General features: G+C 42.6%; 1 pseudogene; it reads right to left on the bottom strand.

Moving 5' to 3' along the window:
- Nucleotides 1-2,441: 2,441 nt before the first annotated feature.
- LOC147977838 (uncharacterized) lies at nucleotides 2,442-3,554 on the bottom strand (annotated as a pseudogene).
- Nucleotides 3,555-17,938: the final 14,384 nt, after the last annotated feature.

Genomic DNA, 17,938 nt, shown 5'->3' with positions numbered 1-17,938 from the left:
GGCGCGGGGCAGCTGGGGCGCAACGAGGCAGAGGCGACGGCGAGGCAGAGGCGGGGCGGCGACGGCGTCGGGGCGGCGCGGGGAGGTGACCGCGACGGCGCGGGGTGGCGCTCGGCGACGGTGTCGGGGCGGCGCGGGGTGTTGACGGCGTCTGGGCGGCGCGGGACGGTGTCGGAGGCAGGGCCGACGACGGCGACGGCGAGGCATAGAGGGGCAGCCTGGCGGCGTCGTCGGGGCGGGATCGAAGAACTGAACAAAAAATTTCACAAGTGCTGTATATATAGACGGAGCATTGGTCCCGGTTCGTGGCACAAACCGAGACCAATGCCCCCATAGTCCTGGTTGGTGCCACCAACCGGGACCAAAGGCCGCTTTTCAGCAGCCCAAAGGGCGGGAAGCGGCGGCCTTTGGTCCCGGTTGGTGGCACCAACCGGGACTAAAGGGGGCATTGGTGCCGGTTTGTGCCACGAATCGGGACCAATGCCCCCCTTTAGTCCCGGTTGGTGCCACCAACCGGGACCAATGGCCTTGCGCTGGCGCGGTGGTGGGAGTTTAGTCCCACCTCGCTAGTTGAGAGCGACCAACACCTGTTTATAAGCTCCACTGCATCTTCCCTCTCGAACTCCTCTGAACTGCAGGCCTATGGGCCTAATCTGACACCTCTCTGCTTGTGGGCCTATTGGGCCTTCTGCGGGCCTGAATCCTAGCCCAGGTTGGGTTTCTAGTCGTATTCAGGCCGTGGTGGCCCAACAGGTGGCAGTTTTTTTTTCTTTGTTGCTTTATTTATTTTATTTTGTTTCTACTTACAACAAAATACTTATTGTTGCTATTTTTTTTCCAGTTTTTTTGTTTTGTTTTCTGCATTATTTAGTTTCTTTAGTTTCTTGCTTTATTTTTTAATTCTTTTTGCTTTTAGTTTTCTAAAAATTATAAACTTTCTGTTAGTGCCATTAGTTTTCAAATTTGAGAACACTTTTTTAGGTTTTTAGTTTTCTTTGTTGCTTTATTTATTTTATTTTGTTTCTACTTACAACAAAATACTTATTGTTGCTATTTTTTCCAGTTTTTTTGTTTTGTTTCCTGCATTATTTATTTTCATTTGTTTTTTGCTTTATTTTTTAATTCTTTTTTGCTTTTAGTTTTAGAAAAATTATGAACTTTCTGTTAGTGCCATTAGTTTTCAAATTTGAAAACACTTGTTTAGTTTTTTTTGTTTTCTTTGTTGCTTTATTTATTTTATTTTGTTTCTACTTACAACAAAATACTTATTATTGCTATTTTTGTTTTTTTCTAGTTTTTTTGTTTTGTTTTCTGCATTATTTATTTTCTTCTGTATTTTGCTTTATTTTTTTATTCTTTTTGCTTTCAGGTCAGCAAAATTATAAACTTTCTGTTAGTGCCATTAGTTTTAGAAAAATTATAAACTTTCTGTTAGTGCCATTAGTTTTCAAATTTGAATAGTTAAAATTTGAATTCTTTGAAATTTGTGTGAATCACAAGTTTGTGATTAACTTTACTAAAAAAATGAACATAGATGCACCTATAGAGAAAATTCGACCTAAATTCATAATCAATTTCTATGAATTTCAGAGAAATTCATTATGAATTTAGGTCAAATTCCCTGTATAGGGGCATCTATTTTCACTTTGAGAGGAGCTCAACAAGGCAGAGAGGGACGAGCTTATAAACCGGTGTGAGCGCCCTTCGGTTGGCAAGGTGGGACTAAACTCAGAGCGCAACGAGGACCAACCCTTTAGTCCCGGTTTGTGGCACAAACCGGGACTAATGGTCATGGGCCAGGGGCGAGCCCTATTTTTCCAGTTTTTTGTTTTGTTTTCTGCATTATTTATTTTCTTTTGTTTTTTGCTTTATTTTTCAATTCTTTTTGCTTTTAGTTTTAGAAAAATTATAAACTTTCTGTTAGTGCCATTAGTTTTCAAATTTGAAAACACTTTTTTTGTTTTTTTGTTTTCTTTGTTGCTTTATTTATTTTATTTTGTTTCTACTTACAACAAAATACTTATTGTTGCTATTTTTTTCCAGTTTTTTGTTTTGTTTTTTGTATTATTTATTTTCTTTTGTTTTTTGCTTTATTTTTTAATTCTTTTTGCTTTTAGGTCAGCAAAATTATAAACTATCTCTTAGTGCCATTAGTTTTAGAAAAATTATAAACTTTTTGTTAGTGCCATTAGTTTTCAAATTTGAATAGTTAAAATTTGAATTCTTTGAAATTTGTGTGAATCACAAGTTTGTGATTAACATTTTACTAAAAAAATGAACATAGATGCACCTATAGAGAAAATTCAACCTAAATTCATAGTTTTCAAATGAACTCTGAAAAAGTTGGCATAGCATGTGCATGTACAAAATGGACAATGGTATCATACTCGTCCGTTACAAAGTTGGCATGGTATCATCATAATAGTTGCGTGAGAAAGTCTTCACTTTTTCTTGGCTTGTGTCATTTGCTTATTGCGCCGTAACCATGGATAATCTTCATCGTTTATCAGGATGCTTGGGTCAGCCTTGACTTTGAAGGGAGGAATTTCATGAAACTTTTCATAATCTTCAGACATGTCTGTCTTGCCCTCCACTCCCAGGATGTCCCTTTTTCCTGAAAGAACTATGTGGCGCTTTGGCTCATCGTATGATGTCTTCGCTTCCTTATCTTTTCTTTTTCTCGGTTTGGTAGACATGTCCTTCACATAGATAACCTGTGCCACATCATTGGCTAGGATGAACGGTTCATCAGTGTACCCAAGATTTTTTAGATCCACTGTTGTCATTCCGTACTATGGGTCTACCTGTACCCCGCCTCCTAACAGATTGACCCATTTGCACTTAAACAAAGGGAACTTAAAATCATTTCCGTAGTCAAGTTCCCATATGTCCACTATGTAACCATAATATGTGTCCTTTCCCCTCTCGGTTGTTGCATCAAAGCGGACACTGCTGTTTTGGTTGGTGCTCTTTTGATCTTGGTCAATCGTGTAAAATGTATTCCCATTTATCTCGTATCCTTTGTAAATCAATACAGTCAAAGATGGTCCCCTAGACAACAAGTACAACCCATCACAAACAATGTTGTCACCTCTGACACGTGCTTCCAACCAACTGCTGAAAGTCCTGATGTGTTCACATGTAATCCAGTTGTCGCACTGCTCCGGGTGTTTGGAGCGCAGACTATTCTTGTGTTCATCGACATACGGGGTCACCAAGGTAGAGTTCTGTAGAACTGTGTAGTGTTCTTGAGACCAAGAATATCCGTCCTTGCATATTATTGAGTCACTTCCAAGAGTGCCTTTTCCAGTCAGTCTCCCCTCATACCGCAATTTAGGGAGACCTATCTTCTTAAGGCCAGGAATGAAGTCAACACAAAACCCGATGACATCCTCTGTTTGATGGCCCATGGAGATGCTTCCTTCTGGCCTAGCGCGGTTACGGACATATTTATTTAGGACTCCCATGAACCTCTCAAAGGGGAACATATTGTGTAGAAATACGGGCCCTAGAATGACAATCTCGTCGACTAGATGAACTAGGACATGCGTCATGATATTGAAGAAGGATGGTGGGAACACCAGCTCGAAATTGACAAGACATTGCGCGACATCACTCCTTAGCCTTGGTACGATTTCTGGATCGATCACCTTTTGACAGATTGCATTGAGGAATGCACATAGCTTCACAATGGCTCATCAGACGTTTTCCGGTAGAAGCCCCCTCAATGCAACCGGAAGTAGTTGCATCATAATCACGTGGCAGTCATGAGACTTTAGGTTCTGGAACTTTTTCTGTGGCATATTTATTATTCCCTTTATATTCGACGAGAAGCCAGTCGGGACCTTCATACTGAGCAGGCATTCAAAGAAGATTTCTTTCTCTTCTTTCATAAGAGCGTAGCTGGCAGGACCTTCATACTGCTTCGGAGGCATGCCGTCTTTTTCGTGCAAATGTTGCAGGTCCTCCCGTGCCTCAGGTGTATCTTTTGTCTTTCCATACACGCCCAAGAAGCCTAGCAGGTTCACGCAAAGGTTCTTCATCATGTGCATCACGTCGATTGAAGAGCAGACCTCTAGGTCTTTCCAGTAGGGTAGGTCCCAAAATATAGATTTCTTCTTCCACATGGGTGCGTGTCCCTCAGCATCATTCAGAACAGCTAGTGCGCCGGGACCCTTAGATTACGTGTAAATCATTGACCATAGCAAGTACGTGATCACCCGTACGCATGACAGGCTTCTTCCGATGATCTGCCTCGCCTTTGAAATGCTTGCCTTTCTTTCGACATTGATGGTTGGTCGGAAGAAATCGATGATGGCCCAGGTACACATTCTTCCTGCATTTGTCCAGGTATATACTTTCAGTGTCATCTAAACAGTGTGTGCATGCGTGGTATCCTTTGTTTGTCTGTCCTGAAAGGTTACTGAGAGCGGGCAATCGTTGATGGTCACGAACATCAACGCCTTTAGGTTAAATTCCTCCTGTCTGTGCTCATCCCACGTACGTACACCATTTCCATTCCACAGCTGTAAAAGTTTTTCAACTAATGGCCTTAGGTACACATCAATGTTGTTGCCGGGTTGCTTAGGGCCTTGGATGAGAACTGGCATCGTAATGAACTTCCGCTTCATGCACATCCAAGGAGGAAGGTTATACATACATAGAGTCACGGGCCATGTGCTGTGATTGCTGCTCTGCTCCTCGAAAGGATTAATGCCATCCGCGCTTAAAGCAAACCATACGTTCCTTGGGTCCTTTGCAAACTCATCCCAGTACTTTCTCTCAATTTTTCTCCACTGCGACCCGTCAGCGGGTGCTCTCAACTTCCCATCTTTCTTTCGGTTCTCACTGTGCCATCGCATCAACTTGGCATGCTCTTCGTTTCTGAACAGATGTTTCAACCGTGGTATTATAGGAGCATACCACATCACCTTCGCAGGAACCCTCTTCCTGAGGGGCTCGCTGTCAACATCACCAGGGTCATCTCGTCTGATCTTATACCGCAACGCACCGCATACCGGGCATGCGTTCAGATCCTTGTATGCACCGCAGTAGAGGATGCAGTCATTAGGGCATGCATGTATCTTCTCCACCTCCAATCCTAGAGGGCATACGACCTTCTTTGCTGCGTATGTACTGCCGGGCAATTCGTTATCCTTTGGAAGCTTCTTCTTCAATATTTTCAGTAGCTTCTCAAATCCTTTGTCAGGCACAGCATTCTCTGCCTTCCACTGCAGCAATTCCAGTACGGTACCGAGCTTTGTGTTGCCATCTTCGCAATTTGGGTACAAACCTTTTTTGTGATCCTCTAACATGCGATCAAACTTCAGCTTCTCCTTTTGACTTTCACATTGTGTCCTTGCATCGACAATGACCCGGCGGAGATCATCATCATCAGGCACATCGTCTGGTTCCTCTTGATCTTCACCAGCTTCACCCGTTGCAGCATCATTGGGCACATCGTCTGGTTCCTCTTGATCTTCACCATCTCCCCCCGTTGCAGCATCACAGTATTCAGGGGGCACATAGTTGTCATCGCACTCTTCTTCTTCGCCGTCTTCCATCATAACCTCTATTTCTCTGTGCCTCGTCCAAACATTATAGTGTGGCATGAAACCCTTGTAAAGCAGGTGGGAGTGAAGGATTTTCCGGTTAGAGTAAGACATCGTACCCACATTCAGTGCATGGACAACATATAAAACCATTCTGCTTGTTTGCCTCAGCCGCATCGAGAAACTCATGCACGCCCTTAATGTACTCAGAGGTGTGTCTTTCACCATACATCAATTGCCGGTTCATCTGCGTGCATTATATATAATTAAGTGTCCAAATTAATAGAAGTTCATCATCACATTAAAACCAAAGTACATACATAGTTCTCATCTAACAACATATAGCTCTCCAGAGCATCTAATTAATTAAACCATACATTGAAACTATGTAAAACATTTCAATGCGAAAACAAATGCGATCGTAATCGCAACCAAGGTAACAATTGATCCAACGGCATAATGATACCAAGCCTCGGTATGAATGGCATACTTTCTAATCTTTCTCATCTTCAAGCGCATTGCATCCGTCTTGATCTTGTGATCACCGACGACATCCGCAACATGCAACTCCAATATCATCTTCTCCTCCTCAATATTTTTATTTTTTCCTTCAAGAAATTGTTTTCTTCTTCAACTAAATTTAACCACTTGACAATAGGGTCGGTTGGAATTTCCGGTTCACATACATCCTAGATAAATAAAATCTATGTCACGTTGGTCGGCATAATTTTCATAAACAATAAATGAACCAATAGTTATAAAGATAATATATATACCACATCCGAATCATAGACAGGACGAGGGCCGACGGGGGCGGATACCAAAACCATCGCACTATATAAGATGAAATAATAAAAGTAAGAAAACAATACAAGTATCTATGTAAACATACAAGTAAGAATATTTTTTCCTTTCAGAAAGAAGATAAGAACAAGAGGCTCACCATGGTGGTGCCGACGATGAGCTCGGGGCGGGTGATCGACGGCGGTGAAGACGGGGACGGGGCGTGATGGGCCGCTAAACCTAGACAAATATTGAGGAAAATTGAGCTTCGAGGTCGAGCTTGGAGAGGAGAAAGCTTAAGTAGTGTGGCTCGGGCATTCCATCGAACACCTTGTGTGCATAGGAGGTGAGCTAGAGCACCACCAAGCCCTCTCCCCCTCGGCCAGAAAAAACAGAGCATTGTGCTCTGCTCTTACGCGAGGGGGTATATATAGGCACCTCATTGGTCCCGGTTGGTGGCATGAACCGGGACTAAAGGGGAGACTTTGGTCCTGGTTCAAGCCACCAGCCGGGACCAATGGTGGTGGGCCAGGAGCGAGGCCCATTGGTCCCGGTTCGTCCCACCAACCGGGACCAAAAGGTCCAGACGAACCGGGACCAATGGCCCACGTGGCCCGGCCGGCCCCCTGGGATCACGAACCGGGTCCAATGCCCCCATTGGTCCCGATTCTGGATTGAACCGGGACTAATGGGCTGACCCGGCCTGGACCTTTTCCCCCTTTTCTACTAGTGTGAGTCATTGCACATCCCGGTACACCGCTAGAGGCATTCATATAGAGTCATATTTTGTTCTAAGAATCGAGTTGTAATTCTTGAGTTGTAAGTAAATAAAAGTGTGATGATCATCATTATTAGAGCATTGTCCCAGTGAGGAAAGGATGATGGAGACTATGATTCCCCCACAAGTCGGGATGAGACTCCGGACGAAAAATAAAAAAAAGAAAAAAAGAGGCCAAAGAAGCCCAAATAAAAAAAGAGGCCATAAAAAAAGAGAAGGCCCAAATAGAAAAAATAAAAAAAAATAAAAAAAAGAGAGAAAAAGAGAGAAGGGGCAATGCTACTATCCTTTTACCACACTTGTGCTTCAAAGTAGCACCATGGTCTTCATGATAGAGAGTCTCCTATGTTCCCACTTTCATATACTAGTGGGAATCTTACATTATAGAACTTGGCTTGTATATTCCAATGATGGGCTTCCTCAAAATGCCCTAGGTCTTCGTGAGCGAGCAAGTTGGATGCACACCCACTTAGTTTCCTTTTTGATCTTTCATATACTTATAGCTCTAGTGCATCCGTTGCATGGCAATCCCTACTCACTCACATTGATATCTATTGATGGGCATCTCCATAGCCCGTTGATACGCCTAGTTGATGTGAGACTATCTTCTCCCTTTTTGTCTTCTCCACAACCACCATTCTATTCCACCTATAGTGCTATGTCCATGGCTCACGCTCATGTATTGCGTGAAGATTGAAAAAGTTTGAGAACATCAAAAGTATGAAACAATTGCTTGGCTTGTCATCGGGGTTGTGCATGATTTAAATATTTTGTGTGGTGAAGATAGAGCATAACCAGACTATATGATTTTGTAGGGATAGCTTTCTTTGGCCATGTTATTTTGAGAAGACATAATTGCTTAGTTGGTATGCTTGAAGTATTATCATTTTTATGTCAATATGAACTTTTGTCTTGAATCTTTCGGATCTGAATATTCATGCCACAATTAAGAAGAATTAAACTGAAATTATGGCAAGTAGCACTCCGCATCAAAAATTCTGTTTTTATCATTTACCTACTCGAGGACGAGCAGGAATTAAGCTTGGGGATGCTGATACGTCTCCAATGTATCTATAATTTTTGATTGCTCCATGCTATATTATCTGCCGTTTTGAATGTTTATGGGCTTTATTATACACTTTTATATCATTTTTGGGACTAACCTATTAACCCAGAGCTCAGTGCCAGTTTCTGTTTTACCCTGTTTTAGGGTTTCGAAGAAAAGGAAAATCAAACGGAGTCCAATTGACCTAAAACTTCACGGAACTCATTTTTGGAAGGAAAGAAGCCCAGAAGACTTGGAGTGCACATCGGGGGCTCTGCGAGGAGGTCACGAGGCAAGGGGGCGCGCCCACCCCCCTGACCGCGTCCTCCACCCTCGTGAGCCCCTCGTGCCCCCCCGACGTATTTATTCCGCCTATATATCTCCATATACCCTAAAAACATCCGTGAGCACAATAGATCAGGAGTTCCACCGCCAGAAGCCTCCGTAGCCACCGAAAGCCAATCTAGACCCGTTCCGGCGCCCTGCCGGAGGGGGAATCCTTCTCCGGTGGCCATCTTCAAAATCCCGGTGCTCTCCATGACGAGGAGGGAGTAGTTCTCCCTCGGGGCTGAGGGTATGTACCAGTAGCTATGTGTTTGATCTCTCTCTCTCTCTCATGTTCTTGATTTGGCACGATCTTGATGTATCGCGAGCTTTGCTATTATAGTTGGATCTTATGTTTCTCCTCCCCCTCTACTCTCTTGTAACGGATTGAGTTTCCCCTTTGAAGTTATGTTATCAGATTGACTCTTCAAAGATTTGAGAACACTTGATGTATGTCTTGCCGTGCGTATCTGTGGTGACAATGGGATACCACATGATTCACTTGATGTATGTTTTGGTGATCAACTTGCGGGTTCGGCCCATGAACCTATGCATAGGGGTTGGCACACGTTTTCGTCATGATTCTCCGGTAGAACTTTGGGGCACTCTTTGAAGTTCTTTGTGTTGGTTGAATAGATGAATCTGAGATTGTGTGACGCATATCATATAATCATACCCATGGATACTTGAGGTGACATTGGAGTATCTAGGTGACATTAGGGTTTTGGTTGATTTGTGTCTTAAGGTGTTATTCTAGTACAAACTCTAGGGCTATTTGTGACACTTATAGGAATAGCCCAACGGATTGATTGGAAAGAATAACTTTGAGGTGGTTTCGTACCCTACCATAATCTCTTCGTTTGTTCTTCTCCGGTATTAGTGACTTTGGAGTGACTCTTTGTTGCATGTTGAGGGATAGTTATGTGATCCAATTATGATATTATTGTTGAGGGAACTTACACTAGCGAAAGTATGAACCCTAGGCCTTATTTCCTATCATTGCAATACCGTTTGTGCTCACTTTTATCACTTGCTACCTTGCTGTTTTTATATTTTCAGATTACAAATACCTTTATCTACCATCCATATACCACCTGTATCACCATCTCTTCGCCGAACTAGTGCACCTATACAATTTACCATTGTATTGGGTGTGTTGGGGACACAAGAGACTCTTTGTTATTTGGTTGCAGGGTTGCTTGAGAGAGACCATCTTCATCCTATGCCTCCTATGGATTGATAAACCTTAGGTCATCCACTTGAGGGAAATTTGCTACTGTCCTACAAACCTCTACACTTGGAGGCCCAACAATGTCTACAAGAAGAAGGTTGTGTAGTAGACATCAGCCGGCGAGGGGAGGGCTTTGTGGTGCTCTAGCTCACCTCCTATGCACATGAGGTGTTCGATGAAATGCCCGAGCCACACTAGTTAAGCTTTCTCCTCTTGAAGCTCGACTTCAAAGCTCCATTTTCCTCGAGATTTGTCTAGGTTTAGCTGCACGTCACGTCCCACTCCCGTCTTCACCGCCGTCGATCGCCCGCACCGATCTCGTCGCCGACACCACCGTGGTGAGCCTCTTGTTCTTATCTTCTTTCTGAAAGAAAAAATTCTTACTTTAGATAGATACTTGTCTAATTTTCTTACTTTTATTATTGCTTGTTATTATATAGTGCGATGGTTTTAGTATCCGCCCCCATCGGCCTCGCCCTGGCTATGATTCAGATGTGGTATATATTATCTTTTTATAACTATTTGGTTCATTTATTGTTTATGACAATTATGCCGACCAACGTGACGTAGATTTTATTTATCTAGGAGGTAGTTGAACCAGAAATTCCAACCGACACTATTGTCGAGAGGTTAAATTTAGTTGAAGAAGAAAACAATTACTTGAAGAAAAAAATAAAAAAATTGAGGAGGATAAGATGATATTGGAGTTGCATGTTGCGGATGTCGTCGATGATCACAAGATCAAGATGGATGCAATGCGGTTGAAGATGAGAAAGATTAGAAAATATGCCATTCATACCGAGGCTTGGTGTCATTATGCCGTTGGATCAATTGTTACCTTGGTTGCGATTATGATCGCATTTGTTTTCGCATTGAAATGTTTTACATAGTTTCAATGTATGGTTTAATTAATTAGATGCCCTGGAGAGCTATATGTTGTTAGATGAGAACTATGTATGTACTTTGGTTTTAATGTGATGATGAACTTCTATTAATTTGGTCACTTAATTATCTATTCATGATGTTCTATAATGGTTTTTGACACACTTAATTATATATAATGCACGCACATGAACCGGCAATGGATGTATGGTGAAAGACACACCTCCGAGGACATTAAGGGCGTGCATGATTTTCTTGAAGTGGCTGAGGCAAACAAGCAGAATGGTTTTATGTGTTGGCCATGCCCTAAATGTGGGAAAATCCTTCACACCCACCTGCTTTACAATGGTTTCATGCCACACTATAATGTTTGGATGAGGTACGGAGAAATAGGGGTTATGATGGAAGACGGCGAAGAAGAAGAGGACGATGACAACTATGAGCCCCCTGAATACGGTGATGCTGGAACGGGGGAAGCTGCTAATATCAAGAGGAACCAGACAATGTGCCCAATGATGCTGCAACGGGGGAAGCTGCTGAAGATCATGAGGAACCATACGATGTGCCCGATGATGATGATCTCCGTCGGGTCATTGTCGATGCAAGGACGCTATACGAAAGTCAAAAGGAGAAGCTGAAGTTCGATCGCATGTTAGAGGATCACAAAAAAGGGCTGTACCCCAATTGCGAAGATGGCAACAAAAAGCTCGGTACCGTACTGGAATTGCTGCAGTGGAAGGCAGAGAATGCTGTGCCTGACAAAGGATTTGAGAAGCTACTGAAAATATTGAAGAAGAAGCTTCCATAGGATAACGAATTGCCCGACAGTACATACGCAACAAAGAAGGTCGTATGCCCTCTAGGATTGGAGGTGCAGAAGATACATGCATGCCCTAATGATTGCATCCTCTACCGCGGTGCATACAAGGATCTGAACGCATGCCCGGTGTGCGGTGCATTGCGGTATAAGATCAGACGAGATGACCTGGTGATGTTGACGGCGAGCCCCCCAGGAAGAGGGTCCCCGCGAAGGTGATGTGGTATGCTCCTATAATACCACGGTTGAAACGTATGTTCAGAAACGAAGAGCATGCCAAGTTGATGCGATGGCACAGTAAGGACCGTAAGATGGGAAGTTGAGAGCACCCGCTGCGGGTCGCAGTGGAGAAAAATCGAGAGAAAGTACAGGCATGATTTTGCAAGTGACCCAAGGAACGTATGGTTTGGTTTAAGCGCAGATGGCATTAATTCTTTCGGGGAGCAGAGGAACAATCACAACACCTGGCCTGTGACTCTATGTATGTATAACCTTCCTCCTTGGATGTGCATGAAGCGGAAGTTCATTATGATGCCAATTCTCATCCAAGGCCCTAAGCAACCCGGCAATGACATTGATGTCTTCCTTAGGCCATTAGTTGAAGAACTTTTACAGCTGTGGAATGTAAATGGTGTACGTATGTGGGATGAGCACAAACATGAGGAATTTAACCTGCACACATTGCTGTTTGTAACCATCAACGATTGGCCCGCTCTCAGTAACCTTTCAGGACAGACAAACAAGGGATACCACGCATGCACGCACTATTTAGAAGAAACTGAAAGTGTATACCTGGACAAATGCAGGAAGAATGTGTACCTGGGCCATCGTCGATTTCTTCCGACCAACCATCAATGTCGAAAGAAAGGCAAGCATTTCAAAGGCGAGGCAGATCACCGGAAGAAGCCCGCCATGCGTACCGGTGATCATGTACTTGCTATGGTCAATGATTTACACGTAATCTTTGGAAAGGGTCCCGGCGGACTAGCTGTTCCGAATGACGCTGAGGGACACGCACCCATGTGGAAGAAGAAATCTATATTTTGGGACCTACCCTACTGGAAAGACTTAGAGGTCCGCTCTTCAATCGACGTGATGCACGTCACGAAGGACCTTTGCGTGAACCTGCTAGGCTTCTTGGGCGTGTATGGGAAGACAAAAGATACACCTGAGGCACGGGAGGACCTGCAACGTTTGCACGAAAAAGACTGCATGCCTCCGAAGCAGTATAAAGGTCCTACCAGCTATGCTCTTACGAAAGAAGAGAAAGAATTCTTCTTTGAATGCCTGCTCAGTATGAAGGTCACGACTGGCTTCTCGTCGAATATAAAGGGAATAATAAATATGGCAGAGAAAAAGTTCCAGAACCTAAAGTCTCATGACTGCCACGTGATTATGACGCAATTGCTTCCGGTTGCATTGAGGGGGCTTCTACCGGAAAACGTCTCATTAGCCATTGTGAAGCTATGTGCATTCCTCAATGCAATCTCTTAGAAGGTGATCGATCCAAAAATCGTACCAAGGCTAAGGAGTGATGTGGCGCAATGTCTTGTCAGTTTCGAGCTGGTGTTCCCACCATCCTTCTTCAATATCATGACGCATGTCCTAGTTCATCTAGTCGACGAGATTGTCATTCTGGGGCCCGTATTTCTACACAATATGTTCCCCTTTGAGAGGTTCATGGTAGTCCTAAAGAAATATGTCCGTAACCGCGCTAGGCCAGAAGGAAGCATCTCCATGGGCCATCAAACAGAGGCTGTCATTGGGTTTTGTGTTGACTTCATTCCTGGCCTTAAGAAGATAGGTCTCCCTAAATCACGGCATGAGGGGAGACTGACTGGAAAAGGCACGCTGGGAGGGGCCTGAATAATATGTAGGGACGGATATTCGTGGTCTCAAGCACACTACACAGTTCTACAAAACTCTACCTTGGTGACCCTGTATGTCGATGAACACAAGAACAGTCTGCACTCCAAACACCCAGAGCAGTGCAACGACTGGATTACATGTGAACACATCAGGACTTTCAGCAGTTGGTTGGAAACACGTCTCAGAGGTGACAACACTGTTTGTGATGAGTTGTACTTGTTGTCCAGGGGACCATCTTTGACTATATTGACTTACAAAGGATACGAGATAAATGGGAATACATTTTACACGATCGCACAAGATCAAAAGAGCACCAACCAAAACAGCGGTGTCCGCTTTGATGCAGCAACCGAGAGGGGAAAGGACACATATTATGGTTACATAGTGGACATATGGGAACTTGACTACGGACATGATTTTAAGGTCCCTTTGTTTAAGTGCAAATGGGTCAATCTGTCATGAGGCGGGGTACAGGTAGACCCACAGTACGGAATGATAATAGTGGATCTCAACAATCTTGCGTATGCAGACGAACCGTTTGTCCTAGCCAATGATGTGGCACAAGTTATCTATGTGAAGGACATGTCTACCAAATCGAGAAAAAGAAAAGATAAGGAAGCGAATACATCATACGATGTGCCAAAGCGCCACATAGTTCTTTTAGGAAAAAGGGACATCGTGGGAGTGGAGGGCAAGACAGACATGTCTGAAGATTATGAAAAGTTTCATGAAATTCCTCCCTTCAAAGTCAAGGCTGACCCAAGCATCCTGATACACGATGAAGATTATCCATGGTTACGGCGCAATAAGCAAATGACACAAGCGAAGAAAAAGTGAAGACTTTGTCCCGCAACTATTATGATGATACCATGCCAACTTTTTCAGAGTTCATTTGAAATGCTTTAATGTCTTATGGTTCGGCCCCCGTAATACCATTATTCAAATTTTAAAACTAATGGCACTAACAGAAAGTTTATAATTTTTCTAAAACTAATGGCACTAGCAGAAAGTTTATAATTTTTCTGACCTAAAAGCAAAAAGAATTAAAATATAAAGCAAAAAACAAAAGAAAATAAATAATGCAAAAAACAAAACAAAAAACTAGAAAAAAACTATGTTTATAGTAAAGTTAATCACAAACTTGTGATTCACACAAATTTCAAAGAATTCAAATTTTAACTACCAACCGGGACTAGAGGGGGCATTGGTCCCGGTTCGTGGCACCAACCGGGACCAATGCTCCTTGCCCCTGGCCCATGACCATTAGTCCCGGTTTGTGCCACAAACCGGGACAAAAGGGTTGGTCCTCGTTGCGGGCACAGTTTAGTCCCACCTCGCCAACCAAAGGGGCTCACACCAGTTTATAAGCCCTTCCCTCTCTACCTTCTTGAGCTCCTCTCAAAATGAAAATAGATGCCCTTATAGAGAAAAGTTTAACCTAAATTCAGAGTGAATTTCTCTGAAATTCATAGAAATTTACTATGAATTTAGGTTGAATTTTCTCTATAAGCGCATCTATGCTCATTTTTTTAGTAAGTTAATCACAAACTTGTGATTCACACAAATTTCAAAGAATTCAAATTTTAACTATACAAATTTGAAAACTAATGCCACTAACAGGAATTTTATAATTTTTCTAAAACTAATGGCACTAACAGAAAGTTTATAATTTTGCTAACCTAAAAGCAAAAAGAATTAAAAATTAAAGCAAAAAACAAAAGAAAATAAATAATGCAAAAACAAAACAAAAAACAGGAAAAAACTATTTTTATAGTAAGTTAATCACAAACTTGTGATTCACACAAATTTCAAAGAATTCAAATTTTAACTATTCAAATTTGAAAACTAATGGCACTAACAGAAAGTTTATAATTTTTCTAAAACTAATGGCACTAATAGAAAGTTTATAATTTTGCTAACCTAAAAGCAAAAAGAACTAAAAAAATGCAAAAAACAAAAGAAAATAAATAATGCAAAAAACAAAACAAAAAACAGGAAAAAACTATTTTTATAGTAAGTTAATCACAAACTTGTGATTCACACAAATTTCAAAGAATTCAAATTTTAACTATTCAAATTTGAAAACTAATGGCACTAACAGAAAGTTTATAATTTTACTAACCTAAAAGCAGAAAGAATTAAAAATTAAAGCAAAAAACAAAAGAAAATAAATAATGCAAAAAACAAAATAAAAAATAGGAAAAAAACTATTTTTATAGTAAAGTTAATCACAAACTTGTGATTCACATAAATTTCAAACAATTCAAATTTTAACTATTCACACAAATCTGACATAAAAGCAATAAGAATTAAAAAATAAAGCACGAAACAAAAGAAAATAAATAATGCCTAAAATAAAACAAAAAACTAGAAAAAAATAAAAATAGCAACATTAAGTATTTTGTTGTAAGTAGAAACAAAATAAAATAAATAAAGAAACAAAGAAAACAAAAAAACTAAAAAAGTGCCACCTACTGGGCCCCCACGGCGTGAATCACTAGTAGAAAACAGGGCTATGGTCCAGGCCGGCTCAGCCCATTAGTCCCGGTTCAGTGTAGAACCGGGACAAATGTGGGCATTGGTCCCGGTTCGTGAGCCCAGGGGGCTGGCCGGGCCACGTGGGCCATTGGTCCCGGTTCGTCTGGACCTTTTGGTCCCGGTTGGTGGGACGAACCGGGACCAATGGGCCTCGCTCCTGGCCCACCACCATTGGTCCCGGTTGGTGGCTTGAACCGGGACCAAAGGCTCCCCTTTAGTCCCGGTTCATGCCACCAACCGGGACCAATGAGGTGCCTATATATACCCCCTCGCGCAAGAGCAGAGCACAGTGCTCTGTTTTTTCTGGCCGAGGGGGAGAGGGCTTTGTGGTGCTCTAGCTCACCTCCTATGCACATGAGGTGTTCGATGGAATGCCCGAGCCATACTACTTAAGCTTTCTCCTCTCGAAGCTCGACCTCCAAGCTCCATTTTCCTCGAGATTTGTCTAGATTTAGCGGTCCGTCACGCCCCGTCCCTGTCTTCACTGCCGTCGATCACCCGCGCCGATCTCATCACCGACACCACCGTGGTGAGCCTCTTGTTCTTATCTTCTTTCTGAAAGGAAAAATATTCTTACTTGTATGTTTAGATAGATACTTGTATCATTTTCTTACATTTATTATTGCATCTTATATAGTGCGATGGTTTTGATATCCGCCCCCGTCGGCCCTCGTCCTGTCTATGATTCGGATTTGGTATGTATATTATCTTTATAACTATTGGTTCATTTATTGTTTATGAAAATTATGCCGACCAACGTGACATAGATTTTATTTATCTAGGATGTATGTGAATCGGAAATGCCAACCGACCCTATTGTCGAGAGGTTAAATTTAGTTGAAGAAGAAAACAATTTGTTGAAGGAAAAAATAAAAAAAAATGAGGAGGAGAAGATGATATTGGAGTTGCATGTTGCGGATGTCGTCGATGATCACAAGATCAAGATGGATGCAATGCGCTTGAAGATTAGAAAGATTAGAAAATATGCCATTCATACCGAGGCTTGGTATCATTATGCCGTTGGATCAATTGTTACCTTGGTTGCGATTATGATCGCATTTGTTTTCGCATTGAAATGTTTTACATAGTTTCAATGTATGGTTCAATTAATTAGATGCTCTGGAGAGCTATATGTTGTTAGATGAGAACTATGTATGCAATTTGGTTTTAATGTGATGATGAACTTATATTAATTTGGACACTTAATTATATATAATGCACACAGATGAACCGGCAATGGATGTACGGTGACAGACACACCCGCGAGTACATTAAGGGCGTGCATGAGTTTCTCGATGCGGCTGAGGCAAACAAGCAGAATGGTTTTATGTGTTGTCCATGCCCTAAATGTGGGAAAATCCTTCACACCCACCTGCTTTACAATGGTTTCATGCCACACTATAATGTTTGGATCAGGCACGGAGAAATAGGGGTTATGATGGAAGACGGCGAAGAAGAAGAGGACGATGACAACTATGTGCCCCCTGAATACGGTGATGCTGGAACGGGGGAAGCTGCTAATATCAAGAGGAACCAGACAATGTGCCCAATGATGCTGCAACGGGGGAAGCTGCTGAAGATCATGAGGAACCATACGATGTGCCCGATGATGATGATCTCCGTCGGGTCATTGTCGATGCAAGGACGCAATACGAAAGTCAAAAGGAGAAGCTGAAGTTCGATCGCATGTTAGAGGATCACAAAAAAGGGCTGTACCCCAATTGCGAAGATGGCAACAAAAAGCTCGATACCGTACTGGAATTGCTGCAGTGGAAGGCAGAGAATGCTGTGCCTGACAAAGGATTTGAGAAGCTACTGAAAATATTGAAGAAGAAGCCTCCATAGGATAACGAATTGCCCGACAGTACATACGCAACAAAGAAGGTCGTATGCCCTCTAGGATTGGAGGTGCAGAAGATACATGCATGCCCTAATGATTGCATCCTCTACCGCGGTGCATACAAGGATCTGAACGCATGCCCGGTATGCGGTGCATTGCGGTATAAGATCAGACGAGATGACCTGGTGATGTTGACGGCGAGCCCCCCAGGAAGAGGGTCCCCGCGAAGGTGATGTGGTATGCTCCTATAATACCACGGTTGAAGCGTATGTTCAGAAA

This window comes from Triticum urartu, chromosome 3A, assembly GCF_056163025.1.
Source record: "Triticum urartu cultivar PI428250 chromosome 3A, HENAU_Tu73, whole genome shotgun sequence".
In the NCBI taxonomy this organism is placed as follows: Eukaryota; Viridiplantae; Streptophyta; class Magnoliopsida; order Poales; family Poaceae; genus Triticum; species Triticum urartu.
Note: the sequence above shows the minus strand (reverse complement) of the source record. Positions and strands in the feature narration are given on the sequence as shown.